Here is a 21,075-nt window from a genome sequence, read left to right on the forward strand (position 1 = left end):
TCACTTCTGGTTTTTTTTAGTGGTTATTTGAAAATGAGTCCCATAGATGTTGCTGCCTGGGCTAGCTTTGAACCATGGTCCTTCAATCTCAGCCTCCTGAATAGCTAAGCTTAATGGTGTGAGCCACCTAAACCTGGTTTGAGGTAATATTTTTGTCTTTGTCATCATTGACAGGTCTATGTACTATGAACCCCAGGGCCAATGCCTTTACTTCTCTACCCTAAGAATAAAATATTTAAAAGTGCAAAACAGTGAGAGAGTCAGAAGAGTAAAACTTCTCAGAAGTGCCCACATCACTTGGTTTATTATGACCAATGTCCAATCTTCCTGGATCTATCTCTTTGCATTTTCTCATCCAGCAAGCTTGGTATGTACCCTTGCCACTTTAGTTGCTTGCTACTTTTAGTTGACAATTCTATGATGATGTTCTAGCCTGATGCTTTCTACAAATTCAATGCAATACCCATCAATATCCAACAACATTCTTTAATGAAATAGAAGAAACTATCTGAAAAATTCATATGGAATAATAAAAGATCTGAATAGCAAAAACAATAGCAGGAAAAACAGTGCTGGAGGAATATCAATACAAAACTTCAAACTCTATTATGAAGCCTTCGTTATAAAAACAGCTTGGTACTGGTACATGAACAGGCCTGAGGATCACTAAAATAGAATTAAAGAACCAGAATGATCCCACAGATCTATACCCACATATTCTTTGATAAGGGAGCCAAAATCATCAGAATAAAGAAAGACAACCTCTTCAACAAATGGTGCTGGCAGAATTGGCTATAGTCTTGTACAAAATCAGTTAGATCCTTACATGTCACCCTGAATCAGAATCAACTCCAAATGGATCAAAAGCCTCGAGATAAGGGCAGATACCCTGAAAATATTACAGGATAGGATAGGGGGTACGATAGGGCTTTTGGGAACAGGTCAAAACTTCCCAAATAAAGATTCAGAAACACAACAACTTAAAGAAAGGCTGGAAAAATGGGATTGCATTAAACTGCAGAGTTTCTGCATGACAAAGGACATAGCTAGCAAGATAAATAGAAGATCTTGGGAGAAGATCTTCAGTAGCTATACAATAGACAAGCACTTCATATCAAAAATATACTTCGAGCTCAAAAAATTGAATCCCCCATAACAAATCCTCAAAGAAACAACCACCCCATTAATAAGTGGGCTAAAGAAACTTATCTGGAGAGGTAATAAGAATAGCCAATAGATAAATAAAAAATGTCCAACCTTGCTGGCCAGAAAAGAAATGCAAATCAAAACCACATTGAGATTCTACCTCACCCCAATTAGAATGGTCATCATTAAGAAAACAAGTAACAGATGCTGGCAAGGATGTGGCCAAAAGAGAATACTTCCAAACTGTTGGTGGGAATGTAAATTGGCTCATCCACTCTGGAAAGCAGTATGGAGGTTCCTCAAAAGACTAAACAGAGTTCCCCTAAAAATGACATTGTTTTTTATTTTGGTACCCTGTGTCTTGTATATACATTTATCTCATTTGGGGAAGGGAAGGAGAATAACAAAATGGTGAGACAAAAGACAAAGATTGAACCAATGCAACAGCAATACTCACAAGACACTATGTTGGAAATAAACTTTACAACTTGGGGGGAAGAGTAGTGGGGGGAGGGAAAGTGGGAGAAAATGTGGGAGGGGGCAACGCTGTTCAACGAGAAAAGTACTCATTGTCTTACTTATGTAACTGTAACCCCTTTGTACATCACCTTTACAATAAAATAAAATTAATTTTAAATAGAAGCATCCTCTTTTCCAGTCTCTTGGTTAGTTTAGAATGTAGGATTAATTTTAGGTAATCAACTGTAAGTAAAAGGAGTGTGAGTCATTGGAACTTTAAGGCCTCGTGTGGACTTCATTCTACTTTTCTTTCTCCCTGTCACGGCATTAGGTAATTTCTCAGGTGGTGGCTGATCTGTCAGCCTGTTTCCGAAGTGGGGATCAATTAGAATAGAGACCCCAGCCAACTCATCATAGATATGAAACTCGAGAAAGAAAGACATTTTGTGACAATAGGCCACTGAGATTTTGTATCTGTGGTACAGCTTCCAACAACTTGAAATGTTCTTACAGACTTAAAAATGTTCTTGATCTCTGTGCCTGAGTCATATTCTTGGTAACCAGCCCAGCCTCTAGTCCTGCTACCTGCTGATACCAAACAGCTGCCTGCCTTTCTTTTTTTTATAGCTCGCTCTTATGTATCATGTGTTGTGAGGCTTCAAACTTCTTATGTTGTCCCTGTTGATTTGTATTGTACATATCTGACTCATCCATCATCTACTGCTTGTTACTATACTCTCCAGAGATCTCCTTCTCTCTGGTAGCCTGGACTACCCAAACCCTGCATCTGGACCTGTCCTCTGAGCATCTGGCCCACCCCAGTGTGCTGCCTTTGCTATTGTCTATGGCATCACTAATGCCCAGCAATGTCTTATGATGTGATGAAGCTGTTTGGGGGTAGGGCTCATGTCAGATTTTACACTGTAAATACCCCCTGTCACAGAACAGGTGTTCTATAAACATTTAATGAGTATGTATATGCATCAAATTCCATTAAAATGTATTCAACTTTATTCAGATTAGAGAAAGATTTCTACCTGTTGAGTGTCTTTTATTTTTTGTTTCAAATTCGGCCACATTAAGACTCCTTGTCACAGGCAGGAACTTTCTAGGATTCAGAATTATGGCAAATCAGAGAAAGACAATAAATGGGACATTATTAACCTAAAAAGTTTCTACTTAGCAAAAGACATAGCTAACAAGCATAAAAAGACAACGTAGAGAATGGGAGGAGACATTGGATTAATATCCAGAATATCGAGTGCTTAAGAAACTAAGCCCGCTACCTGATTAATAAATGGCCTAATGAGCTAAACAAAGACTTCTCAGAAGAAGAAGTAAAAAATGGCCAAAAGACAGATGAAGGAATGCTCTACATCTCTGGCCATAAAGGAAATGCAAATAAAAACAACACTTAGATTTCACCTCTTCCTAGTTAGAAAGGCTGTCACCAAGAATGCAAACAATAGCAGATGCTGGTGTGGATATGGGCAAAAGGGAATCCTAATATACTGTTGGTTAGAATGTGAACTGGTTCAACCGCTTGGAATAGCAGTATGGAGGTTCTTCAAAAACTCATCATAAAGCAACCCTATGATCCAGCAATACCACTTTTGGGCATTTACCCCAAATATTGCAAACCAGGCTACAGTAAAGTCACCAGCATAACCATGTTCATTGCAGCACTTTTCACCATCATCAAGGTAGAATCAAATGCCCTTAATGAAGAGATGAATCAAGAAAATGTGGCACATATAAACAATGGAATTTGGTTCACCCATTAAAAAGAATGATTTTGCATCATTTGCAAAGACATGAAGGAACCTGGAACAAATTATGTTAAGTGAAGTGAGGCCTGGAGAGACGAAGGATGCCTGGATTCTCTTGAATGTGAAAGCTAGGATTGGCGCATACATTTATAATTAACTACCTTGGGTGGCACACAAGTGTACATAAATGTACTAATTGAAGTATGATAGATTTAGGGGAGAACTCAAACAGTGTAATTACTTAGAAAGGCAAAATCATAGTTTAACAAAATAAACACTGGAAATGGGTACTTGAAAGGAGTGGGGTAGGTTCAAGGAGAAGGGAGTAGACAAATGAAGAGAAAGGGTGAGAAAATACACTAAAAAAAAGTTCAATGTATATCCTACAAAAGAAAAGTGAGGGAAGGATTGGGTTAAGAGGATGGGTGAGAATGATGAAAGGAGTGACATTGATCAAGAGGTATTACATTCATAAGCTGTTTTATTGAATGGCAATTCCTTTGTGCAACTACTTAAAGATAATAAAAATATTTTTTAGAAACATAAGTTGGCTTAAATCAATCAAAATCAATCAAATTTCTTGACAAACTGAACACGCCAATGTTATTTGACTAGATATTAAAAGGTTGAAACCATTTTTTGCACGCTTTTGTAAAACATTTTTAAACTATTATTCAAAGCAGGTAACTGTAGCACCCACCTGTATGCTAATTTCAGCTGCAGCTAGACGAAGCAGTTCACTTCATGTACTTGTCTTCTGCTTTCTGACTCAGGCTATTCTCGACCTAGAAAGCCTGTAATAAAGCCACAAACTGAGAAGTGCAAGTCTTTACTGCCCCTGAGAGGAGGGTGCCCAGCCACTGAAGGCATTAGCCTCCTACCTCTGGCACATTCTGAATACCTTTCAGGTGGTGGCAAATCAAGCCTCTATTTTCCACAGCAGTGAACTCGGTAACCAAACCTTTATATTCACCTTCCTTCCTTCTGACTCAATATGACTCATGGTTTTGTTTTTTGTTTTGTCTTTCCTTTTTTGATGAAACCCAGAGCCTGGTATATGGCAGACAAGCAAGGCAAGCACTCTCTACCACTGTGTTACATCCACGCTTGACACTGAGCCTTTTTTTATATTGACCTTTCTTCCTGTTCTTGGTACCTGAGCTTACTTCCCCAATAAGACTCTTTCACTGGAGTCCTCAGATCAGACTCAGCTTGATCTAAGGACCTTCCTTAATTATGGTGAATTAAAACAATGAATACTTTCAATAACCAGTTAAATCAACCTGCCTTGTATTGAGTTATTCTTACTTATTTTTATGTGCTTTTTAAATCTTTAGACAATTACTACATACACACTGTGTGTTCAGTACTCTACAAAGCTTTATGAGCTGGTACATGGGAAAATGGCACAAGGTTGACTATCAGATTTGTTGCCAGTTTGGGCTTTGTTTTTATCTAATAGTTGGCAAAATAATTCTTTTTTTTTTATTGTGAAAAATACTGTACAGAGGGGTTACAATTACATGGGCAAGATAACGAGTACATTTCTTATCAAGCATTGTTACTTCCTCCTTTGTTTCCCCTTCCCATCCCTTCCCATTACCCCCCCACTCCCCCTACCCAAGGCAAAATAACTTTTTAATTAGTTGATTACAAATTAACTTTTTGCCTATGGGACAGCAAAAATAACAATACATCATCCTGAAGAATGAACTCTTGTCAACACTGCAATTCTATCATAGTCCGCACTATCAAATATGTTGCGTAGTTATAAAACATCTTGAGATCATGGAGCATATAGTATATTTTTATTCTCAGAAATACTAAGTGTTGGTTATGTATTAGTAAATTAATCAATTATTGGTTGACATTAAAAATAAAGGATTCTTGTTCAGATAAGTGATATAAGGAGGGCACCCACTTTCTGCTTTGAGTCATTTTAGGTATGTTTTCTAGATACTTTATTTATATGCTAAATAAAAGGGTTATTGTTAGTATTGCAGTTGTAAAGAAAAATCAGTTTGTTTATATGGGAGGGAAAAGGAGGGGGAGGAAGAAAAAGAAAAGGGAGAGGGAATATTAACTTGACAAAGGCTATTTTCTTTTCCCCTAAAACTGTCCCCTTTTTGATTAGGATAATATCCTATTTGGATGTGAAATGAATAGTACTACGCAAAATAAATCTACTATAAAGATTGACTATTAAGTTCCTATGTAAGAAAATTAGGTCAATAATCTATCTTAACTGATTTGGATTCCTATTTTTAGGAGTAAAACAAGCAAGCAAAGGCCATAGGATAGAGAGTAAGAATGAACACTTGTGCTATTATAGCAGATTAACCTCAGGTTATCAATTTTTCCAGTATTGTTTTCAGTACTGGAATTTGACCTCAGGGCCTCACACTTGCTAAGCAGGTAGGTACTCTACTACTTGAGCCACACCTCCAGCCCTTGAAGTATTTTTGAAGTAACTATGTAGTCTCTACTAATTTCTACCTGTGATCTCTGCTACTCTGTGACCAGAGACTTTGGACAGAGTTCAGTCAGTCTAGGCTCTAAAGGTATTAGGGCTGGCCTTTCAGCCTGGGCTTTAAGTAGAGGAGCAGAGCTCTCCCTGTACAACCAGCTTCTGGCTGGTTTCTGCCTGAAACCTTTCATGAGTCTGATCCTTGGTGAAAAATACAGCTGAGAGGACGGACAAATTATAAACTGGACATGATCTAATCTTCATGAGTAGACTCTCAAGTTATCACATGCAGTATGTGGAATAATTTTCCATGTTTGATAAATGATAGGTTTCAAATACAAAATTCGCACTAATGGGTTAAGTAACATCAAGTGTGACTCTTCTGTTGTTTTTTTCTTTTCAAATCAATTTGAGAATAAACTCATTGTTATACTGGTAACCATGGTGGGGGCGGAGGCAGTAACCGTGTGTTATGCTGTGTGGGGAGGCGAATCTTTGAATGATAGCAAGTGGTGGTCTTTTTCTGGGGTATTTTCACAATGTCTGATTTTAAGCCAGTAATGGCTTATAAACTGGCTAAAAAAATCCTGAATATGCAACAATTGCCTTTTCATGAGTTCGCAATAACTACGGTAAATTGGTTTCTGCACATTACAAAATAAACTTGCCCAGAACCACACACACACACACACACAAACGCGCACGTGCGCGCAGGCACGCACGCACATACACATACAAGCATACTATAACTTGATTTCAATTGTACCAACTGTAACTATTTGAGGGAAATTGGCATATTTACAAATGTGAGCCATCCATCCTATAAACACGACACAGTCCTCCATTTCTTTAGGGTTTCCAAATGTCTCTCCACAATGCTTATCAATTCAATTTTTCTTTATTCTTTTCCAGTCTGTTTTTATGGAGATCCTGATCATATTTTCAGTTAATTTATACCTAGGTTTTTATTTTTTGTTGATATAAATGTATTTAATTATAACATTTAAATTAATATAAAACTGTCAAGTTCTTAAGCTGTTTCCAAATATTTATTTCTGACATAAAGATTACTGTTTATAAAATAATTATGTTAATCTCAATACAACATCTCATACCACACATACAAATTTTTAAACTTACATGTACATTTTCTTGTATTTTCTATGTACATAATTAGATTTGTGTGTAAATAAGTTTTATTTCTTATTTTTAATTCAATGTTTTATATTCTTTAACTTATTTTGCTACATTGTTTCGGAAAAACATTAATATTAAGCAGCAATTTGATGTCAGTAATATTAATAGTTAATTAGTGATTGCTAGCATTCTTGTTCTACTGGATAGATGGTTAAGTTGGTATTTTAATATATCACTTCTGTTGCAGCTGATTTGTTCCATAGTGCCCTGTGTTGAATTAAGGTTTAGTTTTATAAGAGTTTTAAATTATAAGTCATAGCAGAATTTTATCAAATGCTTCTTTCTATTTCTTTTATGTTAACAGTGAATTGTGTTCATCACCATTTTAATATTGTATGACTTTGAATTGCTATATAACCTAGCAAATACATATTACTGGTTTTACTCTGCTTGCAGTTGACTTAAAATTCTTATAGTAATAATCATGAGTATGATCATTTATAATTTTTATTAATATTTTTACAAAAGGATAAAAATAAATATCATTGTGAAAGGAAATAAATTACCATTTCCTATTCTCTGAAACAGTGGTTTAATTTCTTTCTTTTTGTTTGATTAATTTCACAATTAAATGTAGAGATTAACAATAAAGAACATAGTAATCAAGTTTTTTTATTTCATGTTTTATAGATTTTGTTTTTGTTTTTGCTTTGTGCAAGTACTAAGGCTTGAAGTCAGGGCCTGGGTGCTGTCCTTTAGCATTTAGCTCTACTTCTTCCTGCTTTCTGGTGGTTAATTTGTGGTGAGTCTCACAGACTATTCTGCTCTAGCTAGCTTTCAGTATCTCAGCCACCTGAGTATCTAGAATTACAGGCATGAGCTACCTGAACCTCGTTGAACCTAATTTTCAGAACATAATGAGAATGAGCTCAATAAAAGAATATGATAAAGTTTAAATCAGACTATTTGGAGATATTTGGAATCTGCAACTATCTGGAAAACATTCATAATATTGTCTTGTATACTTTTTAATGTCTACACGGTCTATAGTGATAAATCCTTTTATTGAAGATACTGGTTTTTATGTCATTTCCTTAAAATCAATGTAGGTATTTATTTATTAATCTCCTCAATGAAACAATATCTAAATCTTACATTTTTCCTTTATTGGTTTTACTATTGGCTTTATTTTTTTTACTTTCTCTGAATTTTATTTTGTTACTTTCTGGCTTTTAGAGATTAAATGCCCAATTCATTGATTTTTCAAGTTTTCTTTTTTGAATATATAATTTTTTTTCTTTTTTTTTTAATTTTATTTTATTTTATTTGAGAACATACTGTACAGAGGGGTTACAATTACATGGGCAGGATAGTGCATACATTTCTTACCAAGCATTGCTGAATATATAATTTTAAAGCCCAACATTTCCACAAAATTTGACTTGTCCTTGTTTCCCAAATGCTGTGATATTTCACTGTATTTGAACTAAAAATGTGTTCAGAATTTGAATATAATACTTTGTTTATGCTAATAATTTTGAATATGGTTTACTTAAATATGTATGTTTCTAGACAAGTAAGGATATTACAGTAACTCTTTCATTATTGACTTCTAACTTAACTACATTGTGACCACAAAATACTCTTATGATTTCAGTTATTTGAAATTTGTAGACTTTGCTTTGTGACCCATTACATGACAAAATTTTGTAATGTTTCAGGTTTACTTGTAAAGAATATGGCTCAAGTAGCAGAGCATCAGCCTTGAGCTAAGTGAGAACAAGAGGACTTAAGTTCAAGCCCCAGTGCCAACACAAAAAGAGAAAGAGAGAAAGGGAAGAGGAGAGAGAAGAAGAGGGAGGGAGAACAGAAAGACAGAAAGGAACAAAAGAAGGGAAGGGAAGGGAAGGGAAGGGAAGGGAAGGGAAGGGGAGGGGAGGGGGGGAAGAAAGGGGAGGGGAGGGGAGTGGAGTAGAGGGAAGGGAAGGGAAATATATATTCTTCATGCTTTAGATGTGCTTGTGTGCATGTTTACCAGGTTATTTGCTATTGTTATCCCAGTGTTTTCTGATTTTTCTAACTGCTTGCTTAATTGTTACAAAGAGAATTGTGTTCTGCTCTTACAAAATCATTGTGATTTTGTCTATCTGGGAGATACTGCCAATTGTTGCCTTACTTTAAGGCCTTTTATAAAAGTAAACAAAATTGTTTTAAAATATCCTAACTTCTTTAAATTTTACTATATCTGCTACTATGGCAGATACTTTCATCTTCTTCTGTCTGTATATTTGTAATTAGAATATACGTTTACTGCATTTTTCTTTATCTTTTTTTTTTTTGGTCCTAGGCCTTGAACAATGGGCCTGAGTGTTGTGCTTTTGCTCGTTTTGTGTGTGTGTGTGTGTGTGTGTATGTGTGTGTGATTAATTGAAGATAAAAAATCTCATGGAGGGGCTGGGAAGGTGGCTCAGTGGTAGAGTACTTGCCTTGCAATGCATGAGGCCCTGGGTTCGATTCCTCAGCACCACATAAGCAAAAAGAAAAAAAAAGCCGGAAGTGGCGCTGTGGCTCAAGTGGTAGAGCACTAGCCTTGAGCTGAAGAGCTGAGGGACAGCGCCCAGGCCCAGAGTTCAGGCCTCACAACCGGACCCAAAAAAAAAAAAAAAAATCTCATGGACTTTCCTGCTTGGGCTGGCTGTGATCCTCAGAGTTCAGCCTAGAGTAACTAGGATTATAGACACTATCCACCAGCACCCAGCTATTCTTTATCTTTTAATTCTATTATTTAACTCAATTATCATTAATAACTGATCTATCTGAACTAAAAAGTAACATTGTTATGTGGGTTTTCAATTTTTCTTGATGGCTTTCTTTTTTTCTGTTCCTTTCTGCCCTTCATTTAAATTGATAATTTTTTATTATCCCGATTTCTAAAATATTTTATACTCAACATTTTTTAGTCATTATCATATTATTGACATTCAAATCTTATACTAATTAGTTCTTTTATGCTCTACTCAGATCATTTTTTTTTCCAGTCCTGGAGCTTGAACACAGGCTTGGGCACTGTCTCTGAGTCTTTTTGGTCAAGGCTTTCAGCCATCCAACCTCAAACTCTACCACTTGAACCATAACTGCACATCTGACTTTTTGGTGGTAAATTGGAGATAAATCTCACAGACTTCTCTGCTCTGGCTGTCCTCAAATGATGATCTTTACATCCCACCCTTATGAATAGCTTGGATTATAGGTGTGAGCCACAAGCTTCTGGCTTACCCAGATAACTTGATCTACTAATGCATTAGATAATTTAACTTTATTGATTACCATTTTAATTCATTATTTGATTCTATTTATTCTTTATTTTCATATAAATGCCATTACTTGGATCATAAATATAATACAGTGTATAATATATAATACAATATACATGTATAATACAAAATAGAATATACATGTATAATATATACTATGTAAAGCAAACAAAATAGTATTATGATCCTTTTGTACAGTCAATCATTAACCAACCTAGAAGTAGGATAGGTCTTCACCTCAAATTTGGTTTGAATGTCTAAGCTGTTCGTGCCATACATATCAGGAGGATTTTTTTTAAGTTTATTTTTACATAATGAAGTATATTTGGAGAGCAGCACAGACTTGCCAAATGGATCCAAAACACGTCGAGAATTCAGAAATGCAGATTGATTTTGTTGTGGTTAAAGGAGAGGGCTAGGTAAAGATTCCTCTGCACGGTCTTGAATGGCTTAAATCTTCGTTTGGCACAAAGGAAGAGGCAGCAAGGCTTTCATATAGGCTTGTTTACACGGGAACAGAGGAATGGGGCAAAAAAGCTTGAAAGCTTTTAGCCATTCAACCTCAAAATATGGAGTCAGAGACCTGATTACCGTAAGGTTCCTGCAGCTCTTCATTTCTTCCTCTATCACCAGGCTTCCTTCTGAGATCTTCCTCCTTCTGTAAAAGAACATCCTTCCCATTGTATTTGAGTATGACTGCTGTTGAGGAATTGTCCATCTGAAGAGACTTTTTCAGAAGATGTAAGATTGATGTTTTCATTGAATACTTCCATTGCTAGTTAAATTATTTCTGCTGAGCAGTTAGTTGTCTGTCTGATGCTTTTTTTAATATTTTTATTGTGAAAATACTGTACAGAGGGGTTACAATTACATGGGCAAGATAATAAGTACATTTCTTATCAAGCATTGTAGCCTCCTCCTTTGTTTCCCCTTCCCATCCCTTCCCATCCTCCCTCCGTTCCCCCCTCCACCCAATTCTCCCCGCTCCCCCCCTTCCCCCGCTCCAAAGTTGTAAAGTTCGTTTTCGACATAACGACTTGTACATCTCATTGTTGCAATGGGTCCACCTGTATCCCTATTTAAACGATTTGTTTTTCCCCTTCCTCTCCACAAATTATAACGACATCAAATACAGTGAAAGCAGGGGTTATACTGTGGTGGAGGGACATACAAAACAACAAAGAAATAATCTTATAAATGTGTTAGAAACAATCGCATGAGAAGAAAAGAAACATTTGAATGCATATCTTAGGGTTCATTTCCCTAACATCACCTCTGTCTGATGCTTTTAAAGGTAATGTGCTTCCACGGCTGACTTTTAGAATTCTTTTCCCATTTCTAAGTTTCAGTTTAATCATTTGGTATCTTTGTAGTTTTGAATGTACAGCTGGTTGTCTTCCAATATTAGAAAGCTCTCAGTATCATTAAAAATTTTGCTTCAGCTGGGCTCCAGTGGCTCACACCTGTAATCCTAGCTACTTAGGAGGCTGCAATCTAAGGATCGCTATTCAAAGCCACCCAGGGAAGGAAAGGCCGTGAAACTCTTTATCTACAATAAAACACCAGAAACTGGAAGTTGTGCTGTGGCTCAAGTGGCAGAGCTGAAAAGCTGAGGGACAGTACCCAGGCCCAGAGTTCAAGCCCCATGACCAACCAAAAAAAAAAAATGCTTCAACCTAATTGTATCGTTCCTCTATTTTTTTCTTCAGTATGTTAATTTCTCTCTATTTCTAGGACTTCATTTTTTATTGTATGTATTTTATTTTTAAAATTTTATTTTATTGTAAAAATGCTGTAAGAGGGATTACAGTAACATGAGTAAGACAATGAGTACATTTCTTGTGGAGCATTGTTCTCCCTTCCCTTGTTGTTTTCCCACTATTCCTTCCCTCCCCCACTTCCCTCAGTCCTCCCCGCCTCAAAGTTGTAAAGTTCATTTCCAATATATTGTCCTGTGGGTATCATTGTTGCAATGAGTCATCATGTGTCCTTGTTTCAGCATTTTGCTATTCTCCTTCCATTCCCCAAATTAGAGAAATCTATATACAAGATACAGGGTACCAAAATGAAGTACAGTGACAACAAGGGATATATCACAGGGGGAAGAACATACAAACAAAAAAAATCACAGTACCTTAAAAACAACAACAATATATCTTGGGGGTTCATTTCACTTAGCATATTAGATATTCTTATTGTTCTATTGTATAGGTTACCTTCTTTTCTGTGTGTGTGTGTTTTTAACATTTCATGTATATAAGCCTAACTGTGGATATTCTAATTAAACCTCCCTTTTGCTATGTATAATTGTTTATACTCATCCACTGAATTGATAATTTATGTTCTTGATTCTTATTTCTCCTGACAAAACTTTTCATCTTCTTTTATCTTTTAGAATATTGTAAGGAGATTTATTTTATAATCTTTAGTGAATTATGCCAATTTCTCAAACCTTAATTGAGTAAGTTCCATTGCCTGTAATTTCCACTAGGCTTTTGCTTGTATTATCTTTCTCCTACTGTGGCTATTTTTTAGATTTTATGCTACACACTAGAGTTCACAATAGTTCACTGAAATAATTTGTTACCAAAATAATGTTATCTTCCTCCAGAAAGGCAATTGGTGTAACAAAGCATCTATTTAGAGCATAAGCACTCAGTACCTGAAGACTGTAGTGAGCTGGAATTATTTTAAGTTTTAGTTCAGCATCTAAGATAAGTCAAGGTTCAGAAATAAGAACTACATACTTCTAATTTATCCTATTCCAGCTTGCTTTCCACTGGGAGATCTGATGTAAGTCTGCTGAATTTACTTTGGTAAGGATTTTTCTCTTGTAGCTTTCAATATTCTGTTTTCTGAAATGAGAGATTCTTAGCTTTTTAAAATGTTGGTTCTGGAGTTGAACTCCGGACCTAGGTGCTGACCCTGAGCTTTTGTGCTCAAAGTTAGTGTTCTACCACTTGAGCCACAACTCCACTTCTGGCTTTTGGTGGTTAACTGAACATAAGAATCTCACAGACTTTCCTTCTTGGGCTAACTTAATACTTTGATCCTCAGATCTGAGCCTCCAAGTAGCTAAGATTACATTCATAAACAACTGGCGTCCAGATTCTGAAATGAGGGATCCTTTATTGCTCATGTATATTTGGGGCTCTAAGTGCCTCTTTTACAAAATATATACATGTATATCTTACAAAATATATACATGTTCTATCTTTCTGTAAATCTGGGAATTTTTCTGCAATGATTTTATTGGTAGACTTTCTGTGCCTTTAGTTTGTATCTCAACTCTTTCTATCCCCGGATTCTTTTTTCCCATAGTTCAAAGAGGTTTAATAATTTACACAAGAATGCCTAACTTGTCAACAAAATTTCAATCAAATTTCAATCAAATTATCAATCTCTTGTCTGTATCAAGCAATCTTAGAAACTCTCAGTGATTAACATTGATTACATTTTGATACTTGAATCATATTTTCATTTTAAATAGGACAATTGTAGGTGTCCTTTTAAACAGTTTTTGTAATTGTGGAAGATAGTTGTCAGTTTCAAACATGGTCTTTAAGTTTTAAGTGTTCATTTTATTTTATTTTATTGTAAAGACGCTGTACAGAGGAAATACAGTTACATGAGAAAGGTAATGAGTACATTTCTTGTTGAGCATTTCCCCCCCCCTCCTTTGTTGTTCTCCTACTATCCAACCAAGGTGTAAAGTTTATTTCCAACGTATTGTCTAGTGAGTCTCATTCTTTCAATGTGTCATTCTGTGCCCTTGTTATAGCATTTTGTTATTTCCTTTCCCTTCCCCAAATTAGATAAATGTATATACAAGATGCAAGGTACCAAAATCAAGTACAGTGACAAGAGGGATTATACCATAAGAGGAAGAACATATACAAAATAGACAAAAAATAACATAGCACATTAAAAAAAAAAACAAAGAAAAACTTGTGTCCATATCTTGGGGTTCATTTTGCTTAGTATCATCTTATATGGTCATATGTGCATAGCTTTTGAGCTTTTCTGATTATCTGATAAAAATTATCCTAGATATACTATTTATTGCAAATAAGGGAAACCATGGGACCTATATTTCATTGGGTCTAGCTTCCTTCACTTAATATGATTTTTTCTTAAGTTTAGTTTCTTCCTTGTAGATCAGAGTTCAGACAAGTTGTGGTCATGGTTTCATATATATATATATATATATATATATATACACATATATATATAATTTGTTTTTAGTATAATTTTATTGTCATCACTAAGGTATTGTACAGAGGGGTTACATTTTCATAATCCAGGAAATACATGCATTTCTGTTTTGAAGAATATTACCTTATGTATTATTTATTTTTCTTTATTACTGACTAAATTTAATATTTCATGGCCAAGTTTTATATTCCTGGTACCCTTTCTTCTGGTAAATTTACTCTATTGGTGATGCTTTCCATTATATTTTGTATTTGGTTTACTGAGTTTTTTATTTACAGTAATTCCTTTTTGTTCCCTCCAAAATCTCAGTTTCCTTGCTGAATTTCTAATCTGAGTCTCACTGATTCATTACTTCATTCACCTGTTTGGATCTTTGAAGGCATTGATCATTTTTAAGACATAGGTAGGTGGAGCCACCAAGCTGGTTTCAGCCAAATTAGCATACTTGTTATTAATAAAATTTTGCTTTATTATGCTATACATTACTAAAATCTCCTGTAAATTGTCCCACTTTCTTCACTCCCTCCTTCCCTTCCTTTCCCCGCCCTCCCTTCCCTTCCTCTCCTCTCCCTTCCCTTCCCCTCCCCCTCCCTCCCTCCCTCCTTCCTTCTTTCCTTCCTTCCTTCCTACCATATTCTCTTCCTTTTAAACAGTATCTTTTGTAGCTCTGGCTGGACTCACACTTGTGATTCCCTGCTCTGAGCATTGCAAATGTAAACATGTCATGCTCAAATGCATTTAATTTTATTTTTAAATTTTATTTTATTTTCAAGGTGATGTACAGAGGGGTTACAGTTACATATGTAAAGTAATGAGGTCATTTCTTGTCAAGCATTATTACCAACTCCCTTGTTTATCTCACACTTTTCCTCCCCCCAACCTCCCTCCTAAGATGTAAAGTTCATTTCTAATGAATTGTCTTGTATCACTCTTGCATTGGCCATACCACCCTAAACACACCCAGTCTTGTTTGCATTTTATTTTTGCCCAGATAATTTTGCCTAAAGCCTGGAAAACCACTTGCAATTTTCAAATCCTATACCATCTATTTACTTTTCACTATTTAAAACATTTATATGAGGGCTGGGAAGATGGCTCAGTGGTAGAGCGCTTGCCTTGAATGCCTGAGGCCCTGGGTTCGATTCCTCAGCACCACATAAGCAAAAAGAAAAAAGCCAGTAGTGGCACTGTGGCTCAAGTGGTAGAGTGCCAGCCTTGAGCTGAAGAGCTGAGGGACAGCACCCAGGCCCAGAGTTCAGGCCCCACAACCGGACCCCCCCCCAAAAAAAACATTTAGATGGAATGTCTTATTATTCAATATTGAATTATAGACTATATAGGGTTTATCATCCTCATATGTAAGAGATTCAGACACTTTGAAAAATAAGATTAAGAATTATCAGGTCATAAATTATATTCTCTTTTTTGATGGAATAAAATTGCTTTTATAGAATACATACTGTCACATTCACAATCACTTCTGAAAAGTGCTGAGCCAATGCCTTGCTCAACCTAGTAGCCTATGAGCAATCTTAAGTTGAGTTATAAAAAGTAAAATAGAAAACAAAGTCCATGACCAATAGTTGATCATTAAAAAAATATACTGATATACCCCAAGGAAGGTTGGTGAAGGTAAAATAAGTTGGGATGCTATAGATAAATAAATTACTAGGTTTGAAAAAGAGGTAACAGCTATAAATAAGGCAAGCATTTTCTTTCTTTTTTGGGGGGGGGGGTCCAGTCGTGGGGCCTGAACTCTGGGCCTGGGCGCTGTCCCTCAGCTCTTCAGCTCAAGGCTAGCACTCTACCACTTGAGCCACAGCGCCACTTCTGGCTTTTTTTTTTCTTTTTGCTTATGTGGTGCTGAGGAATCGAACCCAGGGCCTCAGGCATGCAAGGCAAGTACTCTACCACTGAGCCACCTTCCCAGCCCCAGCATTTTCTTATTAAAGAATATTATGAAGAAAAAAAAAAAGAATATTATGAGGAATTGGGCAACATGACTCATTCCTATAATCTTAGCTACTTGGAAGGCAAAGATTGAGAAGATAAATAGTGGTTCAAAACAAACCTGGACAAAAAGTTAGTGAAATTCCATCTCAACAAGTTAAAAAAAAATTATGTGTGGTATTACATTTGTTATCCAGCTACGTGAGAAGCATAACTAGGAAGACCACAGAGCAGGCTCGTCTAGAATTGCACCTGTAATTCTAGCTACTCAAGAGATAGAAACCTGAAGGTTTGAGGTTTAAAGTGAATCCAAACCAGTCCTTGAGACTCCATCTTCAATGAAACAGCAAAATGCTAGGCTGCAGACATGAATGAGTAGCAGAGTGTCTGCCAGGAGCATGTAAGCAGTGCAAGTAAAAAAGAAAAAAGAAAAAAAAGCCTAAAGCTAACATGATGTTTAATGGTAAAATGTTAAGGATGTTCACTTACAATCAGAAATAAAAGCATAATACCTAATGCAAGTGCATATTAAACTACTAGCAGCTAAATCTGAAAAATAAAGGAATAAGAATTACAAAGTAAAAAGTAAAATTATCCTTATTTATAGATGATATTACAATTTAAATATGAATCTAAAACTATCACTTTTATTTTAGTAGGAGAGTTTCTGCATATAAAGCCAATATGTAAAAAATTGGATTTTTTATAATTAGAAATTGTACTTTTAAGATACACATTTTACTACAACACAAATGTGACAAGAGTATGTATGTACAGCTGATTTTCAAGTTGAAAAAATTAATTCATATCTCAACTATAGACATCTATAAAGTCCAGACAGATTAAAATTTCATAATAAACAGAAACCATTAAAATTCTCATGAGAAAATTTGGTGATCAAGAATTATCTATAAAATATATAAAAGGATTAACTATAAGGAAAATACTGCAGGCATTCTCTGCATAAAAATTTAAAACATAATGGTCTGTTGTGGTACATGGCTATAATCCCTGCACTGGACAAACTGAAGGAGGAGAATTTCTGAGCTCCAAAAACTGTCTCAATTTTTTTCAATTATATTCAGTCACGATAACGAATATGATTTTTGGCTCTATTCATATCAGTAGACAAATGAAAAGAGAGAATTAAGCAGCTAAAAAAATTAGCATTATATGGAAGAAAGTAAATGGTGCTGGCAAAATTGGTTAAACACCTGTAGAAAAATAAGCTAGATCCTTATATATCTATCACTGCACCAGAATCAACTCCAAATGAATCAAAGACCTAAAAGTCAAAGCAGACACCCTGAAAACATTACAGGGAGGAATATGAGAAACTCTAGGGCTCCTTGGCACAGGCCGAAACTTTCTTAATAGAGACCCAGAAACACAACAAATCAAAGAAAGGTTGGACAAATGGGATTGCATGAAACTGCAGAGCTTCTGCATGGCAAAAGACATAGCTAGCAAGATCAATAGAAAGCCCACGGACTGGAAGATCTTCACTAGACATCAGACAGACAAGGGCCTCATATCTAAAATATACTTAGAATTCAAAAAATTAAATTCCCCAACAACAAATCCTCAAAGAAATAATGGCCCATTAATAAGTGGGCTAAAGACTTAAAGAGAGACTTCTCTGAAGAGGAAATAACAATTGCCAATAGACACATGAAGAAATGCTCAACTTTGTAGCCATAAAAGAAATGCAAATCAAAACCACATTGAGAGCTGGGCGCTGGTGGTTCTCGCTGTAACCCTAGCTACTCAGGAGGCTGAGGTCTGAGGCTTACAGTTCAAAGCCAACCTGGGCAGGAAAGTCCCTGAGACTCTTATCCCCAATAAACCACTAGAAAACCGGAAGTGGCCCTGTGGTAGAGCGCTTGCTTTGAGCTGAAGAGTGCAAGGACAGCGGCTAAGCCCAGAGTTCAAGCCCCACAACCCGCGATAAATAAATACATACATACATACATACATACATAAATACATAAATAACACATTGAGATTCCACCTCACCCCAGTTTAAAATTGTTGTAATCAAGAAATCTAGAGGTTATGTCGAAAAACGAACTTTACAACTTTGGAGTGGTGGGGAAGGGATGGGAAGGGATGGGAAGGGGAAACAAAGGAGGAGGCAACAATGCTTGATAAGAAATGTACTCATTACCTTACCCCTGTAATTGTAACCCCTCTGTACGGTTTTTCACAATAAAAAAAGAAAAAGAGGGTAAAGAAGAAAAATAAATAAATGGTGATTACCAAAAAAAAAAAAAAACAACAAAAGAAAAGAAAGAAAAAGAAATCTAATGACAGCAGATGTTGGAGGGGAAGTGGCCAAAAGGGACTCTACTGCATTGTTGGTGGGAATGTAAACTTGTTCAACCACTTTGGAAAGCGGTATGGAGGTTCCTCAGAAGACTCCACATAGAGCTCCCCTATGACCCAGCAATCCTACTTTTGGGCATTTACCCAAACAATCACAAACAAGACCATACTAAAGCTACCAGCACAACTATGTTTATTGCAGCATTATTTACTATAGCTAAGATATGGAACCAACCCAGATGCCCCTCTGTAGATGAATGGATCAAGAAAATGTGAGATATATATAAAATAGAACTCTATGCCTCCATCAGAAAGAATGACATCGATGGCCCTATTTGTTAGGAAATGGAAAGACTTGGAAAAAATTACATTAAGTGAAGTAAACCAGGCCCAAAGTAATATAGGTCCCATGGTTTCCCTTATTTGCAATAACTAGTACATGTGTAGGACAAATAGAAAATGTCAAAAAGGTATGTACATATGACCATATAAGATGATGTTAAGGGAAATGAACCACAAGATAGGGACACAAATATTTTTTTTCTTTCTTGCTATTGTTTCTAACATACTTATAATGTATCATGTGATTTTTTTTTTGTTTCTTTGTATGTTCCCTTCCCCCACCCGTTTTCACAGTATTTTATTTTATTCTGGTGTTCTGCATCTTGTGTATACATTTTTTAATTTGGGGAGGGGAAGGGAAAAAAGAAAATGCTTAAATAGGAATACAGGTTGACCCATTGTAACAATGAGATGAACAAGACACTATGTTGAAAATGACCTTTTCAACTTTGTCTGTGCAGTGGGGGGGGGGGGGGGGAAGTGGAGTTGTTTGTTTTATGTTTTTTTTAATTGTAAAGATACTGTACAGAGGGGTTACAATTACACGAGTAGGGTAATGAATACATTTCCTATTGAGCATTGTTACTTTCTCCTTTGATTTTCTCCCACTATCACTTTACTTCCCACCCCCCCAACTCCTCCTTCCCCTCTCCCCCACATTGTAAAGTTCATTTTCAACATAGTGTCCTGTATATCTCATTGTCACAATAGATCAACCTGCAACCCCATTTAAGCATTTCGCTATACCCTTCCCCTCCCCAAATTACAAAAATGCATATACAAGATGCAGAACATCGGAATAAAATACAGTGAAAACAGGGGTTATACTGTGGGGGAAGAACTTACAAAAGAATCCAAAGAATCACATAGTGCATTATAAGTACATTAAAAACAATAGCAGGAAAGAAAAAAACACCTTGTGTCCCTGTCTTGGGGTACATTTCACTTAACATTATCCTATATGGTCATATGTACTTTCCTAACAAATGGGGCAATCTCATTCTTTCTGATGGAGGCATAGAATTCATATATATATATATATATATATATATATATACACACACATATATATACATGTATACATATATATATATATATACACACATATATATACACATATATATACATATACATGTATATATATATATATATATATATACATATATATATATATGCCACATTTTCTTGGTCCATTCATCTATTGAGGGCATTGGGGTTGGTTCCATATCTTAACTATGGTGAATAATGCTGAAATAAAGATGGTTGTGCTGGTAGCTTTGGTATGACCTTTTTTGTGATCATTTGGATAAATGCCCAAAAGTGGGATTTCTATGTGTAGTCTTTTGAGGAACCTCCATAGTGCTGTCCAAAGTGGTTAAACAAGTTTATACTCTCACCAACAATTCAGTAGGGTTCCCTTTTGGCCAATGTTCAGGGATTGTGGTCAGTAATGTCATTTATTCAAAATATTCACTATTCTTCCTGCCTTTGCTCTGAATCACACTTCCTGTAATATTGATGTCAGTCTTGGTCATGCAACTGACCTGGGCTAATTAAATGTTAGCAGACAAAATATATGTCACTTTGGAGAAGAAAGTGTAAGTTATTCTTTGCCATTCTTGCGCAGCATGGCATGTTCCAGATAAGATCTCCCACTTTATGTTCAATTCTGGAAGAGAACACAAGGAATTAAGCTTCAACCAACCCATAGCCAATATAGAACTATGTAACAAAAGCACAAATTAATTCCTTGCTTTGTAAGTAGTTAATATCTAGGTGATTATTACTCAAAGCAGATGCCACCACAAGACTCCTAAAGTCTGTGCTTTGAGACAGACTAGTAGATAGCAAGATAAGTGTTGTAAGGAGCTGGAAAGGTGCAGCCCATTATGCACAGGAAAAAGGAATAATAAAATTATTGCTGTAAAATAACTTGAAATATTCCCTGTGA

Source organism: Dipodomys spectabilis, unplaced genomic scaffold, assembly GCF_019054845.1.
Source record: "Dipodomys spectabilis isolate Male_0828 unplaced genomic scaffold, ASM1905484v1 ptg000260l, whole genome shotgun sequence".
Classification (NCBI taxonomy): domain Eukaryota; kingdom Metazoa; phylum Chordata; class Mammalia; order Rodentia; family Heteromyidae; genus Dipodomys; species Dipodomys spectabilis.